The sequence below is a fragment of the Neoarius graeffei genome, chromosome 22 (assembly GCF_027579695.1).
Source record: "Neoarius graeffei isolate fNeoGra1 chromosome 22, fNeoGra1.pri, whole genome shotgun sequence".
Lineage (NCBI taxonomy): Eukaryota > Metazoa > Chordata > Actinopteri > Siluriformes > Ariidae > Neoarius > Neoarius graeffei.
Window position 1 is genome coordinate 20428344 of NC_083590.1, and position 6960 is coordinate 20435303.

The 6960-nt window shown below is 38.5% G+C and overlaps 1 long non-coding RNA gene and 1 other non-coding gene across 2 annotated transcripts; both read left to right on the forward strand.

Moving 5' to 3' along the window:
* The first annotated feature begins 871 nt into the window (after nucleotides 1-871).
* LOC132870391 (uncharacterized) lies at nucleotides 872-3728 on the forward strand. The gene is made up of 4 exons (XR_009651104.1): nucleotides 872-944; nucleotides 1059-1131; nucleotides 2044-2125; nucleotides 3509-3728. It is a non-coding gene; the product is annotated as an uncharacterized LOC132870391 (long non-coding RNA).
* LOC132871071 (small nucleolar RNA SNORA9) lies at nucleotides 3301-3434 on the forward strand. The gene has a single exon (XR_009651259.1). It is a non-coding gene; the product is annotated as a small nucleolar RNA SNORA9 (small nucleolar RNA).
* Nucleotides 3729-6960: the final 3232 nt, after the last annotated feature.

Sequence of the window (6960 nt, forward strand, 5' to 3'; positions counted from 1 at the left end):
CGAATTAGTTGTGTTGTTTTCTCGAGATCCTGAATTAATTATGTCATTATCTCGGGATAACAAGGTGAATTAAAAAAAAAAGGATTATATCCTCTCTCGGCTTGCGTAGTATATATTCTCAAATCACTTGTCTCTTTTTTGTTTCTGTTTAACATACCATTCTGACAGTTTGGCCATATTGCTGTGTTGAACAGCTTGTTGCACCTTCCATTAAAGTGTTCACTTTTGTACACATCTTCTTGCTTTATTCATTCAGTTGTGGGGAATGGTTAGTAAGGTTGATTCTGACCTAGGCTATGTTGAGGTCACATATCTACTTTTTAAGTTCATGCTATAGTGCATGCAATTTTAGAGATATAGCCTACATGTGCATATGCATTCTTCTTGGTGTTCTCACAAACAGGTGAAATAAATCAGTTTAAATTTGGCCTATGGACATAGCCTGGCCTATTCTCAGCCATTACAAAATCTGTTGTCTGACCATAATTTAACTGATCTGTATACCACTATGCTACTAGATAACAAAATGCCTGTTTGTTTTATTTCATCTGAGATGTTGATAAATGTGAGCTTCAACAAAATGATAAGAGCACCTCTCTGAGTGTCACGTTTACGTAAAAAAAAGGTGTGCGAGCACGAGCATGGTCACACGCAAAAGTGTCCCGGTTTCAGACTAGAGAAATCTGGTCACCCTAATCTAGCCATGTATATCATTTTGTTCTCAGATTTCTCAAAGACACTGGGCTAGCCCAGAGGATATAAGGTTTTTTTTTTATTTATTTAATCCAATATCTACCTGTTCCACACTCCAGTCCAGTTGGTGGCGGTAATGCTCCTTTAAGTTGGTTGCCAACTGCCATAAAACCATAAAGAAGAAAACGCGCATGCGCAGAACATGTGCATTTTTTCGGTTGCCGCTGAGAATGTCAGTGCTCAGAGGAAAGGTGTTGTACTTACTGAAAAAGCTGCTAGTTTTAACAGGAGTTAAAATATTTCAATGTTTTCAGGTTGTGTGTGTAAAAATCCTTTAAAAAGAGGTTTCTGTGACGCTTTTCCAGATGCTTCCTGATCCCCCGGAAGTCAGACTGAGGTTCTGCAGTCGAGCACGTGCTCGGAGATGAAGACATGAAGGTAAATAATGTGGATTAAAAGTGGACGGAAAATACAAATATAACTTATTATAAAAACATTTCAATCCACTGTATAAGGTGTAAATTATTTAATATGAATGTAAGGCAGTGGAAGTGTAGAGTTTTCAGCAGTGCATGTGGAGGAAGTCATTTTGAAATTTACTGTGTTACCAAGGTAACATGCTGATCATTTGACATTCTTCAAGTGGTTTAGCCCCATCACTGAATTGGTCTGAGTTTGATCGTAATTTTACCTTCTAAGACACTTATAACAGTCATTTGAGAGCTTTTAGAATGATCACAAATTATGCAGTGTTCATCTGACCATAGGAAGTCCAAGCTGTGTTTCTGTGAGTAAATGCAGTTAAAGGGAAATGGGTGTCCTTTTGCTTATTTTAGGATACTTTTTCTTTTTTAATTATATAGTGTGATTTCTTTGTCAAAGAAAAAAAAACAAACCACAGGAAGACAACTGAGGTTCCTAGTGATCAGGCTGAAAAAAGCCAAAAGAATATCAGGGGATGGATGGATGGACTGACTAAAGACTGGGTCTCATTGTCATTATACATTATTTGCATGCTCTTATTTTTCATGTAAGTGATGTGCATTTATTTGTGATTGTGCATTTTCAAAGTCATGACTTTTATCGCATCTGGTGGCTCCTAAAGGAGCCAATTTGGTTTGGCCACTTGGTGATTTGGCTTATTTAGTGTGGACCAGCTCTGTCTTTAAATCTAGAATGATCAATCATAGATGTGTGTTTGATCAACTTTTATTCACATTTAAACTGGGGGCTACAGCACCAGGTATCTCTTTAAATCATGTGACTTAATTTAGAAGTTAATGTCATGATTATGAATAATTTTTGCTGGAGTAATCTGGTATAATGAACGTTCTGTTATGTATTTCTCAGGTTGATTCTTGTCTCATCTGGAGTCATGCTGATGTTTCAGAGGAAATCTGATGCTTCAAGATCTTAGTTGGTATTGACTGAGGTGAGATGGTTTGAAGGTTTTTTTTTTTTGGGGGGGGATTCTTTCTCTCTCCTTTTTTTTCTGGTTTCTGCACAGAGGCTGTAGAAACCTGACATGTTTGTATTGGATTAAGGTTTTATAAAATGTAACTTTAGTATTTTCTTATACAGATGACTCTCAGTATCCTGAGTCCCTGGTTGCTTGGGGTTCTCAGTGAGTTGATTCATTTGTGGAGCCACTCATTGGTTGTGTGTAACGAATGATGTGGTTAACTTCCATTAGCCCTTTTTTTTTTTTTAAACAAATAAATACAAATGAAGGTGCACTACACCAGAAATGGATTAAATGAAGATCAGAAATTCATCTTCAGTGTAAAACTGAATATTACAATAACTATCAGTGTAATGTTTAAGGATTAAAATGCTTGGTGTGTTCTGATGTTGGTAAATATTCACTGGTGTGATTTGGTACAGATGTTCATTAAGGTACATCAAGTGTTTATTCTTATACCATAATTTGTCAGTACTATCAAATAATTTTATTTTTTTTCCATGTTGTTGAATAGCCATGAAATAATAAGCTAGTTCCTTTTCTCACAGGTAATTGTAGTCATTCCCTCACTCTTAAAATAAAATCAGCTTGTCCTGTTACTGAGAAGCTGTACAGCAGTTAGACTTTTTCACTCTGAGATTCATTGCAGTAAAACATTGAGTTTTCCTCTTCACCAAAATTACTCCTTCACTTCACAAACTCTGTCTACCTCCTGACTTGACTTAGTGGAGGTGTGTTTAAAAAAAAGGGGGGGGGGGTACTCAGCAGGTGTTCTGGGCCTGAAATTGGAGGAATAGGATAAGAGATTCCTTATTGATCCCCATGAGGGGAAATTCAGATGTTGCAGCAGCTCAAGTACAGAGAAAATGTAGCTGAGGTTAAAAATAAAGAACTAAATTAAGATAATTGCTCAAAAAGACAACATAGAAGAACTTTTAGTGGCACTACATCCACTAGTGGTAGTAGAGCTGTATAATGTGACAAAGCGAGTAATTGAAACTAGTGAGATGACGTTTTAAGATTGTTTCTGGACCTTTATACAATTTGAAACATTACAACCTGCACCTTTAAGTGATTTACTCCAATACAAGGAGTATAACAGGTTAAACCCCAAGTCATCATCCCCCCCCCTCCCCCCCCGGAGGCTGCAGGCTGTTCAGCAAGGCTGGGTCTAATCTGTGACTTTGTCCTTTCCTGTATGTCTGCTAGAGAAACTTGGGGTGGTTTGAGGCCTGACAGCTGTCCCTTCGCTGTCACGTTATAGAAACCTCGTACAAATAAATCTGTATTTGTTAGTGTGGAGAGACACGCCCTTTGAGAACTGGTGCTTTAGTTTTCTGTTTTGTCTTACAGGAGGTCGGGGTCCAGTGGTGAGGAGATGCATGAGTAAAGAATGATGCTGTAAATTCAGGTTCCAGTGGACGGTGGTGTGGTTTAATGGATGTTTGTGGTCTGCTCTTTATCCTGGTCTTATGTCATTTTTTTTTTTTTAATTAAATTCAAAAGTATTGAAATACTGACACGGTGGAGTGTCATGTGTGTGCTTACTGTTAATAAAATACCTCAAAACTGACTTCTTGTCCAGTTTCATGCTAAAATTTATAAAGATTACACAAACATGTAATTGATTCTAAACTGGAAGATTTTAAGCATCTTTTAACAAATAAGCATGAATATAAGCTTTAAGTGGTGTCCAGTATGACTGTGTGATATGATCAGAGTGCACCATTTTCATATCTTGCATCTCTTTAGGACCCTTTGGTTGGTATCCATTACATACACTTGATTTAAAAAAACAAACACGGTTCATATTATGGTGACTATGCTATACTAGTTTTAAATAAAACAGAGCCTTAATCCCATTTTTAAGAAAGTGCAAGATTTAAAAATTTTTTTAAATAAATCTTGCTCATTCACAGTAAGTTACTTTCAGCAACATGGTAAACATTACAGCCTGCTGTATATGAGACAGTGCTCTTGTTTATTTTATTTTTTAAATAGCTGTTCATATTAATTTAATTCAAGCAAGTTTAAAAACAGGCACATAGACAGACACCTAAATACTTCCGCCATGAGCCTTTGTTTTGTACAGATCCCGGCTGTAGAGATGAATGAAGCTATCTGGCCGCCATCTTACCACGCACATCGTGTGTATTTGGGTTGTGTTAAACCGTTGTATCCGATCAAATCCCCCACCCCCCAAAAAAAGTATTTCCTGACTTTTTTCCCCTTTCATTCCCTCCTTATTTTCTCACCTTGACTCACATTCCTTACATATCATAACTATCATATTACTACTATAATTATTTTTATGGAGATTTCAGTTTTTCCTCTTATACAGTGTATATGTTTTGTATATTTCTTCTTCCTTTCTATTTAGGACAGTTGTTGAAACAGGATGATTTTCTCATGTTATTTCCCATTTTCACTTCATTCTCAGTCATGTCTTAACAGTATTTACTGGTCATGTAATTCACATCACACATGAATCGATCCTGAGTTCAATAACTTAGAGATTATTCCTCAGTGCTCACACTAATACCTCATATCTCATTTTCTTTAATACACATTGACTTTTTTTATACCGTTGAATTGTTATATTCATCTTATTTTTGTTTGATATCATTATAAATAGATATTGCCTGATGTTATTGATTTTTAAAAAATTTCCGTCAAAAAATTTAATGTTTTGGAAATAGTAATGTGTATGGAAATATTTTCTCATAAGTTGAGAATTTGTTTTTTTTATAATTAAGCAGTAATCAATTTAGGACTTTAATTTTATTATTATATGATTATATGTAATTATAACTACAGCTATGGCTTGGTATCAATTTGTTTCTAAAGAGTTCATTTGTAATATCTACATGTAACACTCTGTTACATCTATTATTTGCACGATTAGTTTTTCATTTTTAATTCTGTGCAATAGAATGTATTTGTCTATTGTTTTTTTTTTATTGCTGATCTGGATTAGTATATGAGGGTTCACAGGAAATGATGTTACTTTTGTGGCCCCTGACCCACATGCTGTCTCCATCTCTGTGGAAACCAGAAATATTCTGTCATGTTGTAATGTACACTTTGTTTTCTTCTCAGCTATGCATGTATTGCCTATGTATTTTCTATTTCCATCCATCCATTATCTGTAGCCACTTATCCTGTCCTACAGGGTCACAGGCAAGCTGGAGCCTATCCCAGCCGACTATGGGCGAGAGATGGGGTACACCCTGGACAAGTCGTCAGGTCATCGCAGGGCTGACACATTCACACCTATGGTCAATTTCGAGCCACCGATTAACCTAACCTGCATGTCTTTGGACTGTGGGGGAAACTGGAGCACCTGGGGGAAACCCACGTGGACATGGGGAGAGCACACAAACTCCTCGCCCAGGACCTTCTTGCTGTGAGGCAACAGTGCTAACCACTACACCACCATGCCGCCCGTATTTTCTACTTGGAATCATCTTCTTCTTCTTTTGGCTGCTCCCGATTAGGGGTTGCCACAGCGGATCTTTCGTCTCCATTGCTCCCTGTCTTCTGCATCCTTCTCTACCACACCTGCCACTTTCGTGTCCTCTCTCACCACATCCATGTATCTCCTCTTTGGCCTTCCTCGTTTTCGTTTGCCTGGCAGCTCTATCCTCAACATTCTCCTTCCAACATGCTCTGCATCTCTTCTCAGGATGTGCCCATACCATCTCAGTCTCATCTCTCTTACAGTAGCTTAATTCCCAAGCTCTCCACATGTGCTGTCCCTCTGATGTGCTTGTTCCTTATCCTGTCCAACCTCCCATCGCAAACCTTAACATCCTCAACTCCACCACCTCCAACTTTGCCTCCTGTCTCTTCGTTAACGGACCGTGCCGCCCGTATTTTCTATTTGGAATAATAATAATAATGATAAGATACACTTTGCTGTCCCCAAAGGGAAATTCGTCTTGGACTTCATTGCTGCTACAATGCTGCTTACATAGAGAATAAATAAATGAACAATACACATACCAACATATACAGACACCCACTAATAAATATCAATACACATACTGACATTAAGGACAATATACAAACACACACTAATAAATATCAATACACATACAGACATGTACAGACACACACCTGCAGGTAAACATAAAAACATATACAACACATGCACCCACACACACAGAACCATAAATATAAATACATATAAATACACAATGTAGTGGTTAGCACTGTCGCCTCACAGCAAGAAGGTTCTGGGTTCGAGCCCCGTGGCCGGCAAGGGTCTTTCTGTGCGGAGTTTGCATGTTCTCCCCGTGTCCGCGTGGGTTTCCTCCGGGTGCTCCAGTTTCCCCCACAGTCCAAAGACATGCAGGTTAGGTTAACTGGTGACTCTAAATTGACCGTAGGTGTGAATGCGAGTGTGAATGGTTGTCTGTGTCTATGTGTCAGCCCTGTGATGACCTGGCGACTTGTCCAGGGTGTACCCCGCCTTTCGCCCGTAGTCAGCTGGGATAGGCTCCAGCTTGCCTGCGACCCTGTAGAACAGGATAAAGCGGCTAGAGATAATGAGATGAGATGAGATAAATACACAACCAAAAACCACCATGATGAACCATCTTTAGCCTTATTGCACAACACCTTTGGCCTTACAACCATTTAAAACTCTGACTGAAGTTGGCAAAAATGAATTTTTGAAGCGGTTAAGCCTGCAGTATATATAATAATAATAATAATAGGGGCGTCACGGTGGTGTAGTGGTTAGCGCTGTCGCCTCACAGCAAGAAGGTCCTGGGTTCGAGCCCCGGGGCTGGCGAGGGTCT